At 41.1% G+C, this 23,078-nt stretch overlaps 1 long non-coding RNA gene across 1 annotated transcript in view; it reads right to left on the reverse strand.

Moving 5' to 3' along the window:
* Nucleotides 1–22,496, reverse strand: part of LOC132397730 (uncharacterized) — a 39,199-nt gene extending 16,703 nt beyond the window's left edge. Inside the window, exons 1-2 of the long non-coding RNA XR_009513427.1 lie at nt 22,453–22,496; nt 16,695–16,847 (exon numbers count right to left, since the gene is read on the reverse strand). This is a non-coding gene — a long non-coding RNA (uncharacterized LOC132397730). The remainder of the gene's footprint in view (nt 1–16,694; nt 16,848–22,452) is intronic.
* Nucleotides 22,497–23,078: the final 582 nt, after the last annotated feature.

Raw genomic sequence — 23,078 nt, forward strand, 5'->3', positions numbered from 1 at the left:
TATTCCATATACTGCACGCATTCAAATACAGCACCTTCAGTCTTGTATTCATCCTTTTTGATTTTCTCCTCCTTTTCTGTTGCAGCTCATCCTGTTGACTGCAATTTTGCCCAATCAACAGCTTCTCCTCACTACACAACACAAACAAAATGTTGGAAGAATTCAGCAGGCCAGTCAGTATCTGTGGAAAAGAGTAAACAGTTGGTTTCAGGCCGAGACCCTTCATTTGAAGAATTTTGGTCTGAAACATCGAATATTTACTCTTTTCCATAGGTGCTGCCTGGCCTGCTGAGTTCCTCCAGCAGTTTGTGTGTGTTGCTTGGATTTCCATCATCTGCAGGATTTCTCTTGTTTGTGACCTCGCTACACATTGCCTCTGCTTGTAAACCACCTACCTCATCTTCAGTACTATCATCCGCTCTTCCTACGATTCTTCTTGCATTGAAATATACACAACTCAGGAGACTAGTCACACCATGCTCAACCTTTTGATTTCTAACTTCATCTGGGGTCTTAACAACATCTGTCAACACAACCTCTCCACTAACTGTTCTGGCACACTGGTGCCAAGGCCACTGCAACTCTAGTTTAAAACCAACCATGCAGCAATAATAAACCTTCCTGCTAGGATATTAGACCCCTCTAGTTCAAGTGCAAACCATGCCTTCTGCACAGGTGTCACCTGCCCTGGAAGAGAGCCCAATGATCCAAAAATCTTATGCCCTCCTTCCTTCATCAACTCCTTAGCCACATATTAAACTGTATAATCTTCCTAGTTCTGGACTCACTAGCAAACGGCACGGGTAGCAATCCTGAGATCATAACCCTGGAGGTCCTTTCCTTTAACTTAGCATCTAACTCCCTGAACTCCCTATGCAGAACCTTGTCACTTGTCCGACCCTTGTCATTGGTACATATATGGACCATGACTTCTGGCTGTTCACCCTCCCACTTAAGAATGCTGAGGACTCGATCTGAGATATCGTGGATCGTGGCAGCCGGGAGGCAATATACTATTCGGGAATCTCGCTCTCATTCACAGAACCTCCTGACCATTCCCCTAACTAATGAATCCCCTATCACCATAGCATGCCTCTTCTCCTCTCTTCCCTTCTGAGTCACAGAGGCAGACTCAGTGCCAGAGACATGACCACTGCAACTTTGGCCTGTTAGATCAACCCCACTCCCCCAACAGTGTCCAAAGTGATATTCCTGTTGTTGAGGGTGATGACCACAAGGGTATTTTGCACTGGCTCCTTAACCCTTTTCCCCTTCCTGACTATCACCCAGTCTCCTGTGTCCTGCACTTTGGGTATAACTACCCCTGTACATGTCCAATCGATCATACTAACAGCCTCCCAAATCCAGTCCAGCTCCAACCTTTGATCGCAGGTTGTTGGAAGCTGCAGCTGGATACACTACTCGCAGTTGTGGTCGTCAGGGACACTGGAGGTCTCCCTGCCTTCCCACATCCTCCAAGAGGAGTATTCAACCATCCTACCTGGCACCTCTACTGTTCCAGCTGAGCAGATATAAAGAAAGGAAAGAAAAAAGAACTTAACCTTGAGTTTTTCTTTTCTTTGCTTTCTCTGACTGAAGCTTCAGGATCACCACCCTGACACTGAACACCCAGACAATGGCAGCTGTGCTTGCCACTGTCTTCCTTTAATTTGCTGTTGCTAATCGATCTCAAACACCGGCTGGTCGCTGGTCAAAGCTCTTTTCTGCTGTGGCATCCTGGTGATGTCTTTTCTATTCGACCTGATTGAAATTGCTTCCTCTCAAAACTTCTGATGTCTGAAATGGATGCTGGTCAAAGCTTATTTTGATTTTTTTGTTACATTTATGATGTCATGTGATCACATGAAGGTAAAATTGCTAATAATCCTAGTGTGCTGATGTTCTGTAGTTCAGAGAATTAGCAGAGTGCTGTAGCACTATATGTGAGACCATTTCACAGCAGGGCTCCGAGAAAATTGGGTGAAGGAAAAATGATGGATGTACTCTCATTAGATTTCTTTGATAAGGTGCAGCATCAAAGGTTATTGCGGAACATAAAATTCTATTGTGTAGGAGGTAACATATTGGAATAGATGGAGGACCGGCTGTCTAGGAAGAAAAAGACATACTGTAAGTAGGACTTGTGCTTGTTGGTAAGACATAACAATTGTTCTGCCAGATTTTTTTTTTAGAATTTATGTATTGAAAACACTGAGGGTTTGGTTACTATATTGCTGATGACACAAAGTTGGGAGGAAGACATTCAGATTTAGATTTATTTAGATTTGGATTCATTCATTATTGATGACATGTGGATTTAAACATGCAGTGAAATGTATCATTTGCGTAAATAACCAATGCTCTCTGAGATGTGCTGGGGGTTATCCACAAGTGTCATCACACATTCTGGAACCAACATGGCATGCTCACCATGTTCAGTAGAACAACAAACAGGCAACGTACAACAAGTAACATCAACAAAACAAGCCCTGTTCCAAATCCCCCAAAACACACCCCTTTCCTACACCTCAACCCACTCACATGGTCATTCTCTAACCCCAGCATAGGCCGCCAACCTTCAGACCATGACCCCAGACTCACAGGCATCAGGTCTTCAACCTCAAGATTTCTGACAGAGAGACCTCCAGACATGTTCACCTTGGGCTTCAACCTTTGGACTCACCAACCTCAGGGCTTTGATTTCCAGACTTCACCCTTCAGTCTTCCAACCTCAGGCCTCCAACACCTGTTCCCACTGACTGACCTCAGGCCTCCAACACTGGTTCCCACTGACTGACCTCAGGCCTCCAACACCTGTTCCCACTGATTGACCTCAGGCCTCCAACACCTGTTCCCACTGACTGACCTTGGTCCTCCAACACCTGTTCCCACTGACTGACCTCGGACCTCCAACACTGGTTCCCACTGACTGACCTCAGGCCTCCAACACTGGTTCCCACTGACTGACCTCAGGCCTCCAACACTGGTTCCCACTGACTGACCTCAGGCCTCCAACACCTGTTCCCACTGACTGACCTTGGTCCTCCAACACCTGTTCCCACTGACTGACCTCGGACCTCCAACACCTGTTCCCACTGACTGACCTCAGGCCTCCAACACCTGTTCCCACTGACTGACCTCAGGCCTCCAACACTGGTTCCCACTGACTGACCTCAGGCCTCCAACACCTGTTCCCACTGACTGACCTCAGGCCTCCAACACCTGTTCCCACTGACTGACCTCAGGCCTCCAACACTGGTTCCCACTGACTGACCTCAGGCCTCCAACACCTGTTCCCACTGACTGACCTCAGGCCTCCAACACTGGTTCCCACTGACTGACCTCAGGTTTCCAATTCCAGAATTTGATAACCTTGAACCTCCAAGCTCAGAACTTGCTGACCTCAGGCGTCACCAGCCCCCATTCTTGGGAACTCATAGACCTCAAATGTCAGACTTCAGACCTCTATCCTCGGGGATTGCTGACCTCTGACCTCAGAGTGCTTCAGTCTGAACTCAGACCTTTGTCTCCTTCCCATATCTCCTCATTAACTGCTCCTGATCTCTCATTCCCCTCATTCCTGTCCCTATAGCTAAACTGAACCCAAACTTCCCACGCTGACTGCCAAAACCATTCCTATGAACCTAAAATACTAAGTCTGTGCCAAGAACCCGACAGACATTGCAGCTTCATACCATCTTAGATATTGACGGAGTTTACTGAGAGAAAAAGGTAGGTTAAGTGAGTGGAATAAAAATTGAGCAAATAGAGTAAAATGCAAAGAAATACAAAGTTGTCAATTTTGACTAGAAAAAAATTGGAGCATATTATCTGAAAATGACAAATTGGATGAGCCAAGACCACATTAAATGGCAGGATCATCCGGAGGTGCTGTGTGCCCTACTCCTGTTTCTATTTTGTTCATAATTTGTTTACAGTGAGGGTGTGCATAGAGATGTGGAATTACTGAATTGTTCTGTGGAAACTAGAATAAATTTTGTTTATGAGCAATTAGAGATTCATATAGGTCTTATTTCATAAAACCATTTGTTCTCAAATGATACTACAAAATATATAAAACATAGGTTATTGTTGCAGCATTAAACCTTTACCTGAAAAAATCATTTTACATTCTCCTGTGGGGTTCAAAATTATAGAACATCACAATCAGAATATCAATTTTATGGGAAAATACAAGAATACAGGACCAAAGGTAATTCACTGAACAGCCACCTGATTTAGAGAGTTTATTACTTTTAAGTTACTAAATTTTTGAGGGTGACATTTATTTTTTTCTCTTATGAGGTTAGTTTAAAGTTAGGAAATGCAGTATAAAGAAACAGAACGAACATTATTGATTAATGAATTTCCACAATAGGCACCAAGGTCAGGAAGATGCCTTTCTTGTTCTGTAAAATTTAACATTCATCAGCAGGCATGGGAACCAGCAAGTGAGATGTTTCTGTTTTAAAATCCTCATCAGATTAAATATTCTCCTTTTAGACAACACACTAAGACTACAGGTCATGTGGAGTATGATAACTAATGACAGTCCAAAACTAAAAAAAGTTAGAGCCTGTGTTGAAAACAATTATCCCAGTTCTGTGAGGATAAACTTGAATAATTAGTGCTGGTAAGTGTTGTGTATTTAATATTTCAGTAATTTTTGAATGATACTGTAAATACTTTATATTGTTTGATTAAGCATTTTTGTTTGTCTAAATACATCATTATGGGTTATATATAAAAGTACATGAATGGTATATGTTATCACAACACCATATCAGATGTGTGGGCCTTGCTTAAAGTAAGAATGAAACTAAGACACGCATTCAAGCTAAAAAAACACAGCAAGAAACAGTCGAGTCAAAAATAATGCACAGCGCGTGCTTCTTTGGAAAGTGACAGAGACATCTGAGTTAAGAATAAAGCAGAAAATGGACAAATTCACAGGTTTATAAAGTGAATACGGAGTGATAATAATAGTAAATCTAAAAAAAAAACAGAAAGCTGGCTACATTGGCAAGATGGACACATTCAGCTGCACGTGTGTTAACTGAAATATTGCATACTAAGTGAATGAGCAGTACTTTAAAGCAAATGGAATAGCTGATGAGAAGCGAGTGCCATATTTGCTGAGTGTTATAGGTGGACGTGTAATGAGCTCTATGGGCCTGTGTGGGGAGCTGAAAAGCATTGGGCTCTAAGGTTTTTAGAGCATCTGGATTGGTTAAATGTAGTTTTATAAGAGTTGTTAATTGTTTAGAGTTCTTTGTGTTTTTCTTGAGCAATTCAGTCTTTGTAATGTGGTCTCCTGGGCTTTTTGTTTAAACTTGTCAAGTTTACGGAGTTTGGGGTTCAATGTTAGTTGTATTATTTAAACGAATGCCTGATTCATGCTAACTGCAGGGTCCTAGTTTTGAGAATGTTACATCTTGTGATGTCACTCGGCTGAGCCACCGATATTCTGTTGGAATTCTTACAGTATGAAGAAACAACGGTCATCATTTCCACATTGGAGTCTGTCTTTCCTCCTCACTTGGGTTCTGATGTTGCTAGTACACATCATGACAGAAGGACCACGCTAGATAATTGACCCAACAGAGGTTGAGTAGCAGTATTTTGGCATTGGTTGGCTTTAGTTGTGAATGTCATTTGTTCTCAAGTCCATGTTTCGCGTCTGCTTTACGAGTGTCCTTAGTTTACGTTTCGAGTTTCTTAAGTCCACATTCTTCACTTCTTTAGTCAAAGTTTAAGGATTTTTCCAGGTTTCAAAGTTTTTTCCAGGACTAATGGCCTCTAGTTCTCAAGGTTCATCAAGATCTCAAGGTCAAGAGAGAGGAATTTATGATGGACAGTAGTTTAGTTTGGGTTCTTTTTGGTGGGAACTGTGGGCAGGACAGGAGGGAGGATGCCGCTGAATTCTGTGGGAAGAAGAGACCCCATCGCAAAAAGTGCTTTGTGCAGATGAATGGTTCCAAGGAGAAAAGGTTATACTCTTGAAAGAGAGAGAACCTGCTTGCTCGAGTAGTTTCTTGCAGGGAGTTCAGAAAGGTGGATGGAGGTTTCATGCAGACCGTGGGTTCAGCACATGAGTAGGAAATACACCCTCAAGAACCCAGTTTTGGAAAATACAAGCTCCAATGCTATGTGCATATTTAGACTTGTTTAATTGTAATTGAGTCCTTCTTTTTCTTTTCTTCCTTTTCTTTCTCTTAATAACTGTTTGGTAAACCTGATATTAGTAAACAGAAACAAGAATATTTGCAGATGCTAGAAATCCAAGCGGCACACACACAATGGTGGAGGAACTCAGCAGGCCAGGCAGCATCTATGGAAAAGAGTACAGTTGACATCTTGGGCCAAATTGTCGACTGAACTCTTTTCCATAAATGCTGCCTGGCCTGCTGAGTTCCTCCACCACTTTGTGTTAGTAAATATACTTTCTTTGTAATTTTATGTGACGTAGGATCTGTTATTTCTTGCTGACTGAAAACTGTGTATGGACTGCATTTACACAGCATTCACTCAAATTGAGGTTCTGTTAGTCGAAACATGCCAACTTTCCTGTTTGGTTGAATCCCAGATCATACCAACCCTAGATGTAGAATGCTTATGGAAAGAAGCTTCTCACCATTGACTTAAAAGCACAAAATGCTGGCAGAACTCGGCAGGCCAGACAGTATCTATGGGAGGAGGTAATAATGACGTTTCGGGCCGAAACCCTTTACTTCCTCTCATAGATGCTGTCTGGCCTGCTGAGTTCTGCCGGCATTTTGTGTTTTTTATTTATATCCTGCATCTGCAAATTCACTCGTGTCACCATTGACTTACATGGCTGTTAGCCGAGTCGGCTATTGAACCAAGTTTGCACACAAGCCCGGTGGGCTACATTCATTTAATAATTCATTACTTTTTAAATGTATGTGAACTGCATACGTCATCATGCCACCAAGTCAGATGTGTGTGTCTCGATTAAAGTAAAAAACAAAACCAAGACACAAATTCCTGGTTCTGTGTTTCCTTTCGATTAGTTTTATGTTTTGGAGTTATGAAACATAACAATAAATACTACAAGCACCTTATTACTGCAGCAATCAGTTTTGAGCTAAAACCCACAACTGCATGGTGTGAGCTTTAGTGTCATTCATTCTGTAATTGGCCTGGGAATGAAACGTGCTAAACGAGAATATATGAAATGAAGATTACTCACTTTCCCTAAAGTTCACCAGATATTTTTATGATTTGCTTTTCCTAAATTACCCATGAAATTTAAGTTATGGCAGAATGTCTGGAGCCAGTTGCAACATAGTCGATCAACAATGGATATCCAAATAATGACTTCAGCAAAGTAAATCATGTGATTAAGTTTTAAAAAGCTGTTTATTTCCTGGGCTTGTGGAAATATACTGACAAGTTAATGTGGAAAGAAGAATTTGGCAGCAAACCAAACTCATCCTTAAATTTCTGAGGGATTGATGCTTGATTGACTTATCTTGTACTGCAGGAGAATTTCAAAATAATCTCTCAGTAACTGAGTCAAAATTTGCTTTTAGTTCCCTCTATTCATGGACCCAGCTCTTCTCATCTCCTTTTACATGTTGGATTTTCCAGAGGAATGTTGTTAAAATTTAGAAATCATACTGAAATTCAGACATGTTTACTTTATATACAGTATTTGTCCAATTGCTTCACTTCTTCCAATAGATATCCTGTTACTGCGAAGACAAGAATTGGACTGGAGATCAGTGCTTTCATATTCTGGACTTGGGGTTGGGAAGAACCAATTTGGAGAATGTTTCCGCCCCTGGCAATCAGTTGTACTTCCTTTGGGTGTGTTGAGCAGGGGCTCTGCTCTTACCAAAAGGATAATTAATTTATTTATTTATTTACTAAAAAGATTAACTAAAAAGGACAATGATCAATGATCAATTAAACTATTAAAAGGTATGTCTTTGGAATGTGCGAGGAAAGTGAAGCTTCTGGAAGAAACAGGTGTTCACAAGAAGGACATACAAACTCCTTAGAGATGGCATCAGAGCTGAACTCTGAAGCCCCAGGCTGTAATAACTTCATGCTAACTGCTACGCTCTGAATTTCGGGTAGGTCATCGATTCCTACCCCATTAATGATGATGAGAAGGAACTTACTTTCTCTCTTCATCTGTCTGGCTTCCCAAGTATTTTGAAACCTGACAGTTAGAGATAAAGCTGCAAAACTGTTTAAGTTAGCCTCAGTATCAGGGTGAATCTGCCTTCTGATATAGGATTTTCTTACTCTGCTTCACCGAATCCAGAAATGAATTAATTGGAAATAAATGTAAGGTTATGAAGCTTCAAGATTTCATCAGATCTAGTCATATGATTTCCATGGCTTAAATTTTAGCCAATCACAAGTTTTCAACGTCATCAGCTAAGTTTTAAATCTATTAATTTGTCTTTACCGGTCATTTCATAAGGATATTCTCATTCCTTTACTCATTCATAGCTCTTTGTTACTCATATAACCATATAACAATTACAGCACGGAAACAGGCCATCTTGGCCCTTCTAGTCCGTGCCGAACACTTACTCTCACCTAGTCCCGCCTACCTGCACTCAGCTCATAACTCTCCATTCCTTTCCGGTCCATATACCAATCCAATTTTTTTTTAAATGACAAAATCGAACCTGCCTCTACCACTTCTACTGGAAGCTCATTCCACACAGCTACCACTCTCTAAGTAAAGAATTTCCCCCTCGTGTTACCCCTAAACTTTTGCCCCTTAACTCTCAACTCATATCCCCTTGTTTGAATCTCCCCTACTCTCAATGGAAAAAGCCTATCCATGTCAACTTCATCTATCCCCCTCATAATTTTAAATACCTCTATCAAGTCCCCCTCAACTTTCTGTGCTCCAAAGAATAAAGATCTAACTTGTTCAACATTTCCCTGTAACTTAGTAGCTGAAACCCAGATAACATTCTAGTAAATCTCCTCTGTACTCTCTCTAATTTGTCGACATCTTTCCTATAATCCGGTGACCAGAACTATACACAGAGGAAGCATCCCAGTTTATCTTCCTTGGGATTGAAGGTGTAGAACATTGTGTCAATTGTCCAAAGCACTAGAAACCGCTGAGGTGTAATGATGAAATGAGAGAGTGAGAAGGCATTGGCCATCAAATTCAAAATGATGTAGTTTAAAAATAATGGAAGCAAGCAGGTTTGCAAGTATTGGTAATGTAACCTATGGTTTATGTTGAGATTGTACTAGAATAAACAATACCAGCTTTCTAATCCCTGATCATTATCCAGTGATCATGCCAGGTTGTGTATTTCAATGAAGACATCAATCAGGAACAGATGGCGCTTGAGAAACTGAGGTGGTAAGACTTCACTGCAATGCCTCTGGGACTACTTTGCAAGACTTGCATTAATTTTGATCCCTTTAAAAAATCAAAATACACATTTTAATTACTTACTGAAAATATAGTATAAACAGAATTTATGAGGTAGAGCCATCACACATTATCTCTGATATTTTGATCAAAGCTTCTTATGCTTTCTGCAGCTACGTGTTACAAGTTACCAGGTGGTTAATTTGTGAATGTAATCTTTTATTCCTTCTCATGTTTTATTTAAGATTTGCTCCACCATATCACCTCAGGATAAACTAATCATTCCCACTGGGAATTGAAGGAAAATAACCATTAGCAAGTGGAATTTTTCTGTGCTAATGTCTGTGACATAAGCAGTATTGTGGAAGATTCTCAAGCTATTAAATTGTGTTCCGACAATTTTGCACATACAGAAAATCAGTAAGAATACTGAAATTCTTCCACTCTGGGGAATGTCCTGCTGATGTATATTTGGCCAATGCATATTTTATGTGGAGGCACATTGCTGCAATTTTTTTTGTATAGTAGGCCAAAGGTTTGGGCACTACAAGCAGGCCTTGGCTGACTACATGGACACAGAGGGCTTTTCTTTGCTCATGCTATTAATGGGTAATGAGACAGTGTATACAGGGTAGGGTGGGGCGTGCAGGGAAAGATTGGTGGGAGATGGAATTATGATTGTATGTTTTGGGGGTGGGGGTACAGGGGGAAGCTGTAAGTCAGCATTACATTTGGGCATTTCTGTTTTCAAAACTGAGAGTTAGTGGTGGTCAGTACTGACAACGCACCCTGCCCAGGGTACAGTGTTTGGGTTGGCCAAGGGAAAGAGCCTTGGAGACTCCAGCAAGAGTTGAATATATAACTTTAAGGTGATATACTTTGAGGTAATTTGAAGCAAAAGACCACAGGGCTCAGACTTGATGAGGCAGAACTGTGCATCAATTTTTAGGTTTTCATCATTGCCACACATAAATGACCAAGTCAAGCACAAGTCCATGTATCTTTCTGCACAAGTGACACAAACGCCTCAGCAACTTGGGAAAATTTTTTAATGGCATTCACAAAATATATATAGTGACAAACGTTGTGGGTTATCAAGGTTTGATCTTCCAGTAAATAAACCAAACAGATCCCGCAGATGTCGGAAATCCAGAGCAATACACACAAATTGCTGGAGGAACTCAGCAGGTTAGGTTGCATCTATGAAAATGAATAAACAGTCAACATTTTGGGCCAAGACACTTATTCAGTACTAGAAATGAAGGTGGGGGGGGGAGTTGGTGTGGGGAAAGAGGAGAATCGAGAAGGTGATAGGTGAAGCCAGGTGAGTAGGGTAGGGAGGATGATGTAAGAAACCAGAAGATAATGTGCAAAAGGTAAAGAGTTGCTGAAGAATAAGATGGCATTGAAGACAAGATCCCAGGAAGGATATGTGACTTTGGTATCTTCAGCACCACCTTGTTTTTCTCCAGCCTTTGACTTCTACACTTCCTTTTCCGAACCCCTTTCCTCTTCTTCTATTCACCCCTCTGGTGTTACCTCTTCTCCTCATCTGCCTATCACTTTTCCATGGTGCCTCTCTTTCTTCCTTCTCTCCCATGGCCCACCCTCCCCTGTCAGATTCCTTCTTCTCCAGTTCTTTACCTAGCTTCTTCAATCACCTTCTAGTTAGTCCTCCTTCCCCTCCCCACACCATTTTATTCTGGCATCTTCCCCCTTCCTTTCCACTCCTGATGAAGGGTCCTGGCCTGAATTGCCAAAGCTACCATTGTGTCAAGGAATTTAAGAATGTCACGCACGTGCCCTGTCGGTTTTGGTGGACCTTGAGTGCAGGCCCAGGGTACTGGGCTAACAGGTATTCATCTGGTGTAAGGAGATGGTATAAGGTGTAAGTGTAAGGAAAGAAGAAGGGTAACGACAATCCCTTACTGTCACACTCCAGAACTGGCAGGCATTAGGAGGAAAATAATTGTGTGAAGAAGCAATACATGGAACTTGCAATGCATTGCGGACTGGTGACAGGGTATGTTTGTCTGTGCTATAAATCTTTATGCTCTTTCAGGTTGGTAGATTTAAACAAAGGAAATGTGACCATTTTTCTGGAAGCTACAATATGATGGGAGCAAACATGAAGAGGTTTAAAATAAACACAAACTATACATAGATGCTATAAGTCTGGAGGAAAACGCACAAAATGCTGGAGGAACTCAACGAGTCAGGCCAGATCTATGTAGGGGAATAAAGATTTGACATTTAGGGTCTTGGCCCAAAACTTTCAGTTTAAGATGGAACTGCTGAAGACTTGCGGCAGGCTATTGGTGGTTCAAAGGCAAAGGAATTCAATTAAAAACTTTATTAACAACACTTATTTTGAAGCAAATTGTGGTCAACTATTACCACAAACAATGAAGAGGTGAGTGAAGGCAAAGAGAATTTGCGAGATGTGCCCTGCTGGTGTGCTGCAAAATTGACGCCCTTGGAGCTGGAGCCGTGCTGGTTGGAGTGAACAATTTGGCAAGATGAAGAAAGAACTGAAGAGTTCTGGTGTCTGACCAACTAACTTGGGTGGGAGGGTCGATTACTCTAAGCACCCAGGTGATTTGAAGAGGTCGAGAACAGCCTCTTCAGCTGTGAAATCCAGATCCAATGTGAATCACTGGGCAGTGCATTCTAGGCCCAGAGCAACTCTCCCTGGTGAGGTCCAGATTCTATTGCAAGGCACAATATGCTGCTTGGACAATCTAAACGCTGGCCCAGATAGTCTGGAAAGGCAGGGTGTTGAGAGTCAGGCAAGGTTGGATCTCTCTAAGTGCTGAGACAATTTGGAAAGGTTCAGAACAGTTTCTTTGGCAGCGAAATCTAAGCCCAAGATGATTTGGCATGGTGGGATCCTGTTTCTAGTGCAAGACTCGGACAATTCAAATGCCAGCCCAGATAATGTCAAGGCTCCTCTCTCCATAATACTAACGCTGTGAGACAATCCCCGGCTGCTGTGCTTCGTGTCTGCAAACTTCGCAGCAACTTGCCCCGCTAACATGATGAAATGAATACTGAGGCTTTGGGCCTACTTTGGGCTATCTGCGGATTCAATTTGGTTCAGAATGCTATTTTTCTTGCTCACTGCTATTGTTTACATGATTCTGGAAAGGTGTAACAATAACAGGGCTGTCATGCTGGGAGATTTTAATTTCCCAAATATCGATTAGCATCTCCCTAGAGCAAAGGCTTTAGATGGGGTGGAGCTTGTTAGGTGTGTTCAGGAAGGTTTCTTGACACAATGTGTAGATAAGCCTGAAAGAAGAGAGGCTGTACTTGATCTGGTATTGGGAATTGAACCTGATCATGTGGCAGATCTCTCAGTGGGAGAGCATTTTAGAGATAGTGATCACACTCTATCACCTTTATCATAGTATTGGAGAGGGATAGGAACGGACAAGTTAGGAAAGTGTTTAACTGGAGTAAGGGGAAATATGTGGCTATCAGGAAGGAATTTGGAAGCATAAATTGGAAACAGATGTTCTCAGGAAAATGTATGGAAGAAATGCGGCAAATGTTCAGGGGATATTTGCATGGAGTTCTGCACAGGTATGTTACAACGAGATGGAAGGGATGGTAGGGTACAGGAACCGTGGTATACAAAGGCTATTTGAAATCTAGACAAGAAGAAAAGAAGAGCTTATGAAAGATTCAAAAAGTTAGGTATTGATAGAGATCTAGAAGATTATAAAGCTAGTAGGAAGGAGCTCAAAAAAGAAATTAGGAGAGCCAGAAGGAGCCATGAGAAGGCCTTGGCAGACAGGATTAAGGAAAACCCCAAGGCATTGTACAAGTATGTGAAGAGCAAGAGGATAAGACATGAGAGAGTAGGAGCAATCAAGTGTGACAGTGGAAAAGTGTGTATGGAACCGGAGGAAATAGCAGAGGTACTTAATGAGTACTTTGCTTCAATATTCACTACGGAAAAGGATCTTGGCAATTGTAGGGATGATTTACAGTGGACTGAAAAGCTTGAGCATGTAGATATTAAGGAAAAGGATGAGCAGGAGCGTTTGGAAAGCATCAAGTTGGATAAGTCACCAGGACCGGATGAGATGTACCCCAGGCTACTGTGGGAGTTGAGGGAGGAGATTGCTGAGCCTCTGGGAATAATCTTTGCATCATCAATGGGGATGGGAGAGGTTCTGGAGGATTGTAGGGTTACAAATGTTATTCCCTTATTCAAGAAAGGGAGTAGAGATAGCCCAGGAAATTATAGACCAGTGAGTCTTACTTCAGTGGTTGGTAAGTTGATGTAGAAGATCCAGAGAAGCAGGATTTATGAACATTTAGAGAGGAATAATATGATTAGGAATAGTCATCATGGCTTTGCCAAAGGCAGATCGTGCCTTATGAGCCTGATTGAATTTTTTTTGAGGATGTGACTAACACATTAATGAAGGTGGAGCAGTAGCTATGGTGTATATGGATTTCAGCAAGGCATTTGACAAGGTACCTCATGCAAGGCTTATTTGGAAAGTAAGGAGGCATGGGATCCAAGGGGAAATTGCTTTGTGGATCCAGAACTGGCAAAGAGTGGATGTAGATGGGTCATATTCTGCATGGAGTTCAGTCACTGGGGTATGCCTCAGGAATCTGTTCTGAGACTCCTACTATTTGTGATTTTTATAAATGACCTGAATGAAGAAGTGGAGGGATGTATTAGCAAATTTTCTGATGACACAAAGATTGGATGTGTTATGGATAGTGTGGAGGGCTGTCAGAGGTTACAGTGGGACATTGATAGGATGCAAAACTGGGCTGAGAAGTCGCAGATGGAGTTCAACCCAGATCAGTGTGAGGTGGTTCATTTTGGCAGGTCAAATATGATGACAGAATATAGTATTAATGGTAAGACTCTTTGCAGTATGGAGGATCAGAGGATCTTGGGGTCCGAGTCCATAGTACACTCAAAGCTGCTGTGCAGGTTGACTCTGTGGTTAAGAAAGCATACGGTGCATTGGCCTTCATCAATTGTGGGACTGAGTTTAGGAACCCAGAGGTAATGTTGCAGCTGTATAGGACCCTGGTCAGACCCCACTTGGAGTACTGTGCTCAGTTCTGGTCGCTTCACTGTGGGAAGGATGTGAAAACCATAGAAAGGGTGTAGAGAAGACTTACAAGGATGTTGCCTGGATTGGGAAGCATGCCTTTTGAGAATAGGTTGAGAGAACTCGGCCTTTTTTCCTTGGAGCAGTGGAGGATGAGAGGTGACCTGATAGTGGTGTATAAGATAATGAGAGGCATTGATTGTGTGGATTGAGATTGGGAGGCTAAACTCCATTTGTTACTTGAAATATGTGTTTTTACATGTTAACTGTTATTAATGCAATCCCGATCTCTATGTGCCATTATCAATATTGCTATGTTTATTAATTTGAAATTTAATTAAAAGATTGAAAAAAGAGAGGCACCGATTGTGTAGGTAGTCAGAGGCTTTTTCCCAGGGCTGCAATGGCTAGCACGAGAGGGCATAGTTTTAAGGTGCTTGGAAGTAGATATAGAGGAGTTGTCAGCGGTAAGTTTTTGTTGCAGATAGTGCTGAGTGTGTGGTATGGGCTGCCAGCGATGGTGGTGGAGGTGGATAGGTTCTTTTAGGAGACTCCTGGATAGGTACATGGAGCTCAGAAAAATAGAGGGCTATGGGTAACCCTAGCTAATTTCTCAGGTAAGGACTTTTTCGGCACAGCTTTGTGGGCTGAAAGGCCTGTATTGTGCTATAGATTTTCTATGTTTCTATGCTTCTATTTGTTTTTCCTTCTCTTTTTTTGTGGGAACTGGGGTTGGTCTTATTTTTTTATTATTGGTTTCTATCAGGTTCCTTGTTTTGCGACTGCCTGTTAAGCAAACAAATCTGAAGCCTGTATAAGTTATACATTGTTTGTTAATAAATGCACTTTGAATTTGATTGCTTCCCCTCCATAGATGCTGCCTGTCACCATTTTATGTGAGATTTCAAATAAGTTTGGTACTGTAGCAATTAAATATTGCATTGCTTATCATTGTTAACAGCTGTTCTAGCAATGGTACCCAAGTTGCTGTGCTGTTGTTTCAATGTAACTTGCATTATCTTGGACTTTGTCCAAGTTCTAGAAGTTAATAATTCAATTTAGTGCAATGGTGGCTGAAGACTAAAACCTGTTCTAGGCCATTTCAGAGCAATGACAGGCTTAGCAAAGTACCCATCTCCTAACATAAATAGAGAACAGAAAGCTTTTCATGATGTTAATTGTATTCCTGCAGTTCTTTCTTCTCTGCTAAATTTGGTAATTTATGGCCTTCGTGGTAACAGGAAGGGATTAGATGGCTGACAGATTCATTTCTGTATAAAATATGCTATTCTGTAATAAACCACAATAAGATCGTGTCTGCCGGTGCTGTAATTAGTCTTTCTCTGATTCGAATGAGGAAAGTTGTTTCTTGGAGGCTTGTGAAAAAAATACAGCAATCCACCAACATAATTTACTGCTGTTGCTGTCTTGCTGATTACCATCATTAAAGTTTGAAGAAAAATAAAACTTCTGAAATATAATATTTTATCTGCATCTATCAGCATTCATTATCTTAAAAAAAAACAGCTTTTAGTTCCTAAACACAAGAGATTCTTTAGATGCCAGAAATCCAGAGTAACACATACAAAATGGTGGAGCAACTCAGCTGGTCAGGTAGCATCTATGGAGAGGAATAAAAAGCTGATGTTTTGGACTGAGAAATTCATTAGGATTGAAAAGGAAGGGAGAAGAAGCCAGAACAAGAATCTGGGGGGAGGGGAGGGAGTACAAGCTAGACAGTGGAATCAGGTGTGGTATAAGCTAGGTGGGTGGGGGAGGGGAATGGAGTAAGAAGCTGGGAGGTGATAGGTGGAAAAGGTAAAGGGCTGAAGAAGAATGAATCTGATAGGAGTGGAGAGTAGACCATGGGAGAAAGGGAAGGAAGAGGGGCATTAGGGGGAAGTGTTAGGCAGGTATAAAGAAGAGAAAAGGTTAGAAGGGAGTCAGAACAGGAAATAGAAAAAGAAAAGAGACGGAGAGGGGTGAAATTACACTGGACAGCAAATATTTTCAGAAGTGTTGCCTCCTCAGAATTTTTTTTTGTATATGATAGATTAATTGAAGCTGAACACAAATATAATTTCAGACTACTTGTATCATAGGAATTTAGAGAAACAAAAATTAACTTTTATTGAATATAATGCATTTAATTGCATAGTGATGCTGACACTTTGCAATAGTTGAACTAAACTAAAAATGTTTTGATGATGATTTTCATTTGTACTTACCATCTGAGGCTTCTCACTTAAACGTCCAACAATGATCCGCCAGCACTGATGGATTCCAGTTTCCTTGATATCTTTTCTTCATGACCACGATTTTCTGGTGAAATCTTTCACCATGCTCACCACTGACAGTGCCAAGATTTGCAGGGAAGAAGTCTAAATGGGAATGCAGAAAATGAATCTTCGGAGACATATTGCACCTCATGGTTTTGAATGTTGGAAGCATGTTATCAACTAGCTGCACGTAGTTTGGTGCTTTAATAGATGACATGAAAACTTTCAAAAACATCCTTAAATGCCTTTCATATGATTTTCTCGGGTCCCACTAGAATTTTTTCAAATTGCCTGTCATTGATGACCTATTTGATAAGTGGGCCAGCAAAAATGCCTTCCTTAATCTTGTCAGCAGGCAATTTCAAAAAATGTTGCAGGATAGGAAATTTCATGGTGATTTTCATCATCAGCAGCCCAAAATCAATGATACACCCAAAAGTATTCAGGAGCAAAATCTTTGCTGTAGAATGTTACCAGACGTTAGAGAAATCAATGTTCTCGCCATCGTGTTAGAAGCTATTCAGATGCAATATGAGTCGTTGCTCCTCCAAACTGAGAGTGGTCTCACAGTAGCAGTAGAGAAAGACCAATATGTCCGAATGCAAATAGGCAGTAGACTTAAATTTGTTGGCTACTGGGAAATCCTGCTTGTTGTAGATGGAGCAAAGGTGCCTGACAAGGCGGTCCCCTAATCTACACGTCTTGCTGATGTAAAGGAGGCCACACTAGGAGCACCGGATACAGTAGATGATCCCAACAGACCCACAGGTGAAGTTTTGCCTCACCTAGAAGGACTGTTTTGAATTGTGGTGACAGAGGAGGTGAATAGGCAGGTGTAGAACTTGTTCCGCTTGCAGGGGTAAGTGCCAGAAGGGAAATCGGGGGGAGCGATGAATCGTGGGGAGAGTGATCACTCTGGAAAGCCAAGATTGTGGGCAGGGGGTTGGAGTTAAACATGTACTTAGTGGTAGGGTCCTGTTGATGATGGCAGAAACTGAGGAGAATGATGAGCTGGATGCAGAGGCTTTCAATTCCTGTTCATGTCGATGTACGTGATCATGGGAATGTATTAGGGTGCCTGCTCAGTCTCATTGCTACCCCAATCAGTATGTAGGTGGTTAAAAAATAATTGTAAATTAAAATTTGGTTGATTTTTCTGGTATCAAAAAGATAGTTTTAAAGCAGGTGAGCTGTGCATGGATAGAATACTAATAGCCTCTTTTGCCTCCGGTGCTGTTATCCTGGAGACCGAAGGTAGCTCCAGATGAGATTTAGGTACTGTCTTGCAAATGATCCAACAATTTTCTTTTCATTTGAGCTTTCCCTATCAGAAGTGACGAGCTACATGTTCACCCTTAACTTCTTCTAAATATAGCAATCTTCCGATAATTCAATATAAAACTGACATTGACACTATATTGTCCTGACAAAGGGTCTCAGCCCAAAACATCGACAGTGCTTCTCTTTATAGATGCTGTCTGGCCTGCAGTGTTCCACCAGTATTTTTGTGTGTTGCTTGAATTTCCAGCATCTGCAGATTTCCTCATGTTTGCTTGACACTGTTCTATTATTAGGGAAAATACATAACTATAATTGCAAAATCTAACCTGTCGTATTCAGTCCCTGTAATCTATGCATGTTGAAATTGGTGGAATACTTCTTGAGTTATGAAGCAGCTGGGCTTTTCACTCTGAATATTTTCTATGAGTGTTTTATGGAGACTTTATGACTCATAAATAATTGAATGAATTTAGATTTATGTAGTGTGTTTTTACAGCATCCCGAAGTGTCTTCCATGCAGTACAGAACTTTTGAAAAACAGTTGCATTAATAATATATAAACTGGGCAACTAATTTGCATAAAACAAATTCTGACAAGCAAGCACGACGTAATAACTAAATGATCTGTTTTAATGACGATTTAGGAAATATACTGTCCCAAGAAAATAATATTCAGTGAATTCATTTTAGATACTTATCACAAAGTTGGAGTTTATCTTTTTGGTTAATAGGAAAGGGAATCTTTCTAATAAAGATTGTTGTAACAACAAAATCAAACATAACTATTTCCTGTTGAATTTTCTATCTTTAACTGTACAATAATTGTTGAAACAGTAAAAGAAAATGGTTCTTGAAAGAATATTTAAATCTGACAATATGATAAAATTTAATTAACATCAGCAAAAAATGCAATTTTGTATCTGGGCTCTTCAATGACCATTTCATCTGAGCAATGGCTTGTGGTGTCGGACTTGACGGGTTCTCGTTCATCTTTACTTATTTTAGTATGCCCTTTTGGAATTGACCATTTACTTCTAGATCTGGGACGGTGGTTCAATTAAAGCCACATAATTTTAGCTTGCTTTAACTTGAGTTCAGAATAAGAAAATGAGATAGCAAAATCACAACAGCTTTACATCTTGATGTGTAAAATCACATGCTGAGTATGACCTGGTTTTTCGACTTTCCAAAGGTTTAGCATTCGGCAGCTTCAACAATATTAGGGATTGGGAGAGGCAGGACATCCTTCGGTAATTACATGGATTGCAGGCATTGATGCAAACACAATCAGGTGTCAAAAACATATTCAAATGTAAACTACATGTAGCAATCAGCTTTGGAAGTTTTGTAAGCAACCAGTACAGTCCACAGAAGGAGGCTGCTCCAGGGATATGGGTTATATAACTTGCATGATCCTGAGGCACCAGTCACTGCAGATGCTGGGATCTGGAGCTAAAAGAAACTGCTGGAGAAACTCAGCAGGTCAAGCAGCATCTGTGGACAACTTATGTGAGGATGTTATTTGTGGACTTCAGTTCTGCATTTAACACAGTCATCCCCCATAAACTGGCCAGCAAACTGAATACTCTTGGCCTTGGTTCCTCCCTGTGCTCGTGGGTCATGGACTTTCTCTCAGACCGACCACAGCAAGTCAGAGTTGGTGAGCACACCTCCACCACCCCCATCTTAAAAACAGGCACCCCGCAGGGCTGTTGCTGAGCCCTATGCTCTACACACTCTTCACACATAACTACACCCCCAATTCTATCATTAAATTTGGGGATGATACCACAGTGGTTGGCCTAATTCCAGATGAGGATGAAACAGCTTACAGGCTCGATGATCAGGTAGATCATCTGACGGAGTGATGTAAGGACAATGACCTGGTTCTTAACACTTCTAAAACAAAAGAGATGATCATGACTTCAGGAGATCGAAGGACAGAGTACGCACCCCCCTCCATATACATGGAGAGGTAGTGGAATGTTTGGAACACCTGAAGTTCCTTGGAGTTATGTTGTCAAAACAGCTGACATGGACCACCAACACCTCGCTGCTTGTAAAAAGAGACACAACAAAGACTCTTCTTTCTCAGAAAGCTGAAACAGGCCAAACTCCCACAAAACCTGTTGCTTAACTTCTACAGAAGCACAATTGAAACCATCCTGACCAACAGCACCACAGTGTGGTGTGTCAGCTGCACAGCCGCTGAGCGACAAGACCTGCATCGCGTGGTGAAGGCGGCCCAATGAATTGTCAGGATGGAGCTCCCAGGACTGGACACCATCTATTCCTGCAGACTCAGGAGGAAAGCAATCAGCATAACCAGAGGCACCACACACCCCGGCCACTCCCTGTTTGACCCGCTTCCGTCCAGCAAAAGGTTCAGGACACTAAAAACCAGAACAAATAGACTGAGGAACAGCTTCTACCCCAGAGCTGTGGCCTCCATCACACCACTCCCACAGAACAATGACTGAAACTGTGAGCACACACAAGGACTCAAATACTTGTACTAACAACAATTTGTGCATTACTGTGACATTCTGGTGCTGCTGCAACTTATTTTATGCTACTTATCTATTTAATACCGTTTTTCTATTACTGTCTTGTTTTTATCTACCACTTTGTTTGATTGCTTGAGAGGAGGCCAAACAGAATTTCATTGTACCTATGTATAATGACAATAAAGATCATTCAATTCAATTCAATTCAAACTGAGACCCTGCATCAGACCAAGTTTAAAACATTGACTATCTCTTGCCTCTCCAGATGCTGTCTGACCTGTTGACATTTCCTTATGCATCCGGCAAACATTGAACAATAGAGCTATGTTGATTGGCCTAAATTAAATCTGTATCTTCAGCTAAGTTATGTCACATCATTTTCACAGAAATGAAAGAAGGTTCCAGACCAAACTTATATTGTTATTTAATACATTAAACATATCCTAGGTATTTTATCTCTGTCTGTCAATAATCAGGATATTTGTGTACGCAAAGAATTTGGCACCACAGTACTAATTTTGGGTAACACACACAAAATGCTGATGGAACGCAGCAGGCCAGGCAGCATCTATAGAAAGAAGTACAGTCGACGTTTCGGGCCGAGACCCTTCATTTGGGACTAATTCTGGGTGCCTGGGCATCTGTTCTCAGAAGCTTTTAGAGAATCTATGTGAAAAATCTTGACACAGCAAAGGTGTTGAATATTCAGACGTACCTTATCAGTTACAATGTGATCCCAATGTGAAAGTGTGGTTCACAGGAACTATTTTTCAGACTTGATATTTTGAATTAAATGATGACATCACAGCTAATAGAATTGTAGTGCATCACCTGCAGTAACCTTTGTTCTTAAGAGTATAAATGAGCAACGTACTGAGTTTGGTGAGATTGTGAAGAGCTTCACAGAGAACCTCTAACAAGGAGAGATTCTCCAGAATGCCTGCTTGTGCTGAGAAAATACTTCTTACACCTACAGCTTCAGTCTCCTTGGGGCTCATTCATGGCCACAACATGCAGAGTTTTCAATCAGCCTCAAGCTTTTGCAAGTGTTAACTAGGTGTCAGGTTGTGGATCCCAGTGGCTCATTCTGAAAAAATACCCCTGATGGCCATTTTACAGCTATTGCCAGCAAAGACCTCTTAAATATCTTCAAATATTTCTGATCATCAGAATCAATTAAAGTAGTTCACTTATATTTACATAATTATTAAAAGAAGATAAAATGGTAAATTATTTATAACTCCAATGAACTATGAAACTGAATTAAAACAAAATAAAATAAAAGCGAACTGCTTACATATGTACATTTCAGTCCAGGTCAGTGACTGCATTGAAATGGATGCGAGCCATGTCTTGTATAAAATAGCTCAGCACCAGTGTCCTTCACCTGCATTAGACCTACAAAATGTTGCAGAATAGCATTTCTGAAGTCAGAGACAAGCTGGCCTGTGCAACAAGTGTGACTAGAAGTTATCTATGGAGTTTGAATGCACTTCAGCCATAAATTCAGTTGAAATAACTATTGAGTGAAGTGAATGAGGCTGGTGACTCATTCACACCCCAGTGTTAAGATCTACCCAACCAGTCCATTGTTCTATAGGAAATGAAATCAGGAAATGCTTCACACTGTGAACATTTGGAAGTTTGAACTTTCTCCCTTTGGGACTGTATTTTCTGGGACTACATTTCAAACCCAGATTGATAATCACTTACTTGGTGATTTCAAGGCCTCTTGACTAATTAGTCCAGGCCAAGCCATTGAATTCTCAGTATAACAGCCCCTCATTACAGCCAAAGCAGAAAATGCTGGAGGAACTCAGAAGGTCAGGAGTACCCATGGAGTGAAAAAGAGGTCATGACTTCAGGCCAATAACCCTTCATCAGAGCTAGTAAAATAAGAAACCAACCTACAGACTCACTTTCAAGGACTGGACAACTCATGTTCTCAGTATTATTTATTTTTTATTTGCACAATTTTTCTTCATTTGCACATTGGTCATTTGTCAGGGAAAGGTCTCGGCCCAAAATGTCGACAGCGCTTCTCCCTGTAGATGCTGCCTGACTTGCTGTGTTCTACCAGCATTTTGTGTGTGTCAGTCTTTGTTTATGTATAGCTTTTCATAAATTCTGTGGTATTTCTTTATTTTCCTGTAACTGCCTGCAAGAGAATGAACCTCAAGGTAATATATATGGTAGCAAATATGTACTTTGATAATAAATTTTACTTTGACTTTGACTTAAGAGTTGTGTGCGGGAAAGGGAGTCAGGGGAGGATTAGGGATAAGTGAAGAGGACAGAGGGAATGCCTATGAAAGGCCAAATCTGTGAAGCCAACCATTGCTTTAGTTTTGGCTGTTTGAAACAGAAGGACAAAGAAACAGAGTAATAAACTGAGCCTAAAATATTCAGCAACAACTATGGAGAGAATAGAAAGAGGCTGCTTACCTGATATTTTTGAATTCAGAATTGAATCCTGCGTGCTGAACCATGCTGAGGCTGAAAGTGAAATGCCTTTCTTGAGCCTAAGTTAGGTTTTTTGAAACAG

The sequence above is a fragment of the Hypanus sabinus genome, chromosome 8 (genome assembly GCF_030144855.1).
Source record: "Hypanus sabinus isolate sHypSab1 chromosome 8, sHypSab1.hap1, whole genome shotgun sequence".
NCBI lineage: Eukaryota > Metazoa > Chordata > Chondrichthyes > Myliobatiformes > Dasyatidae > Hypanus > Hypanus sabinus.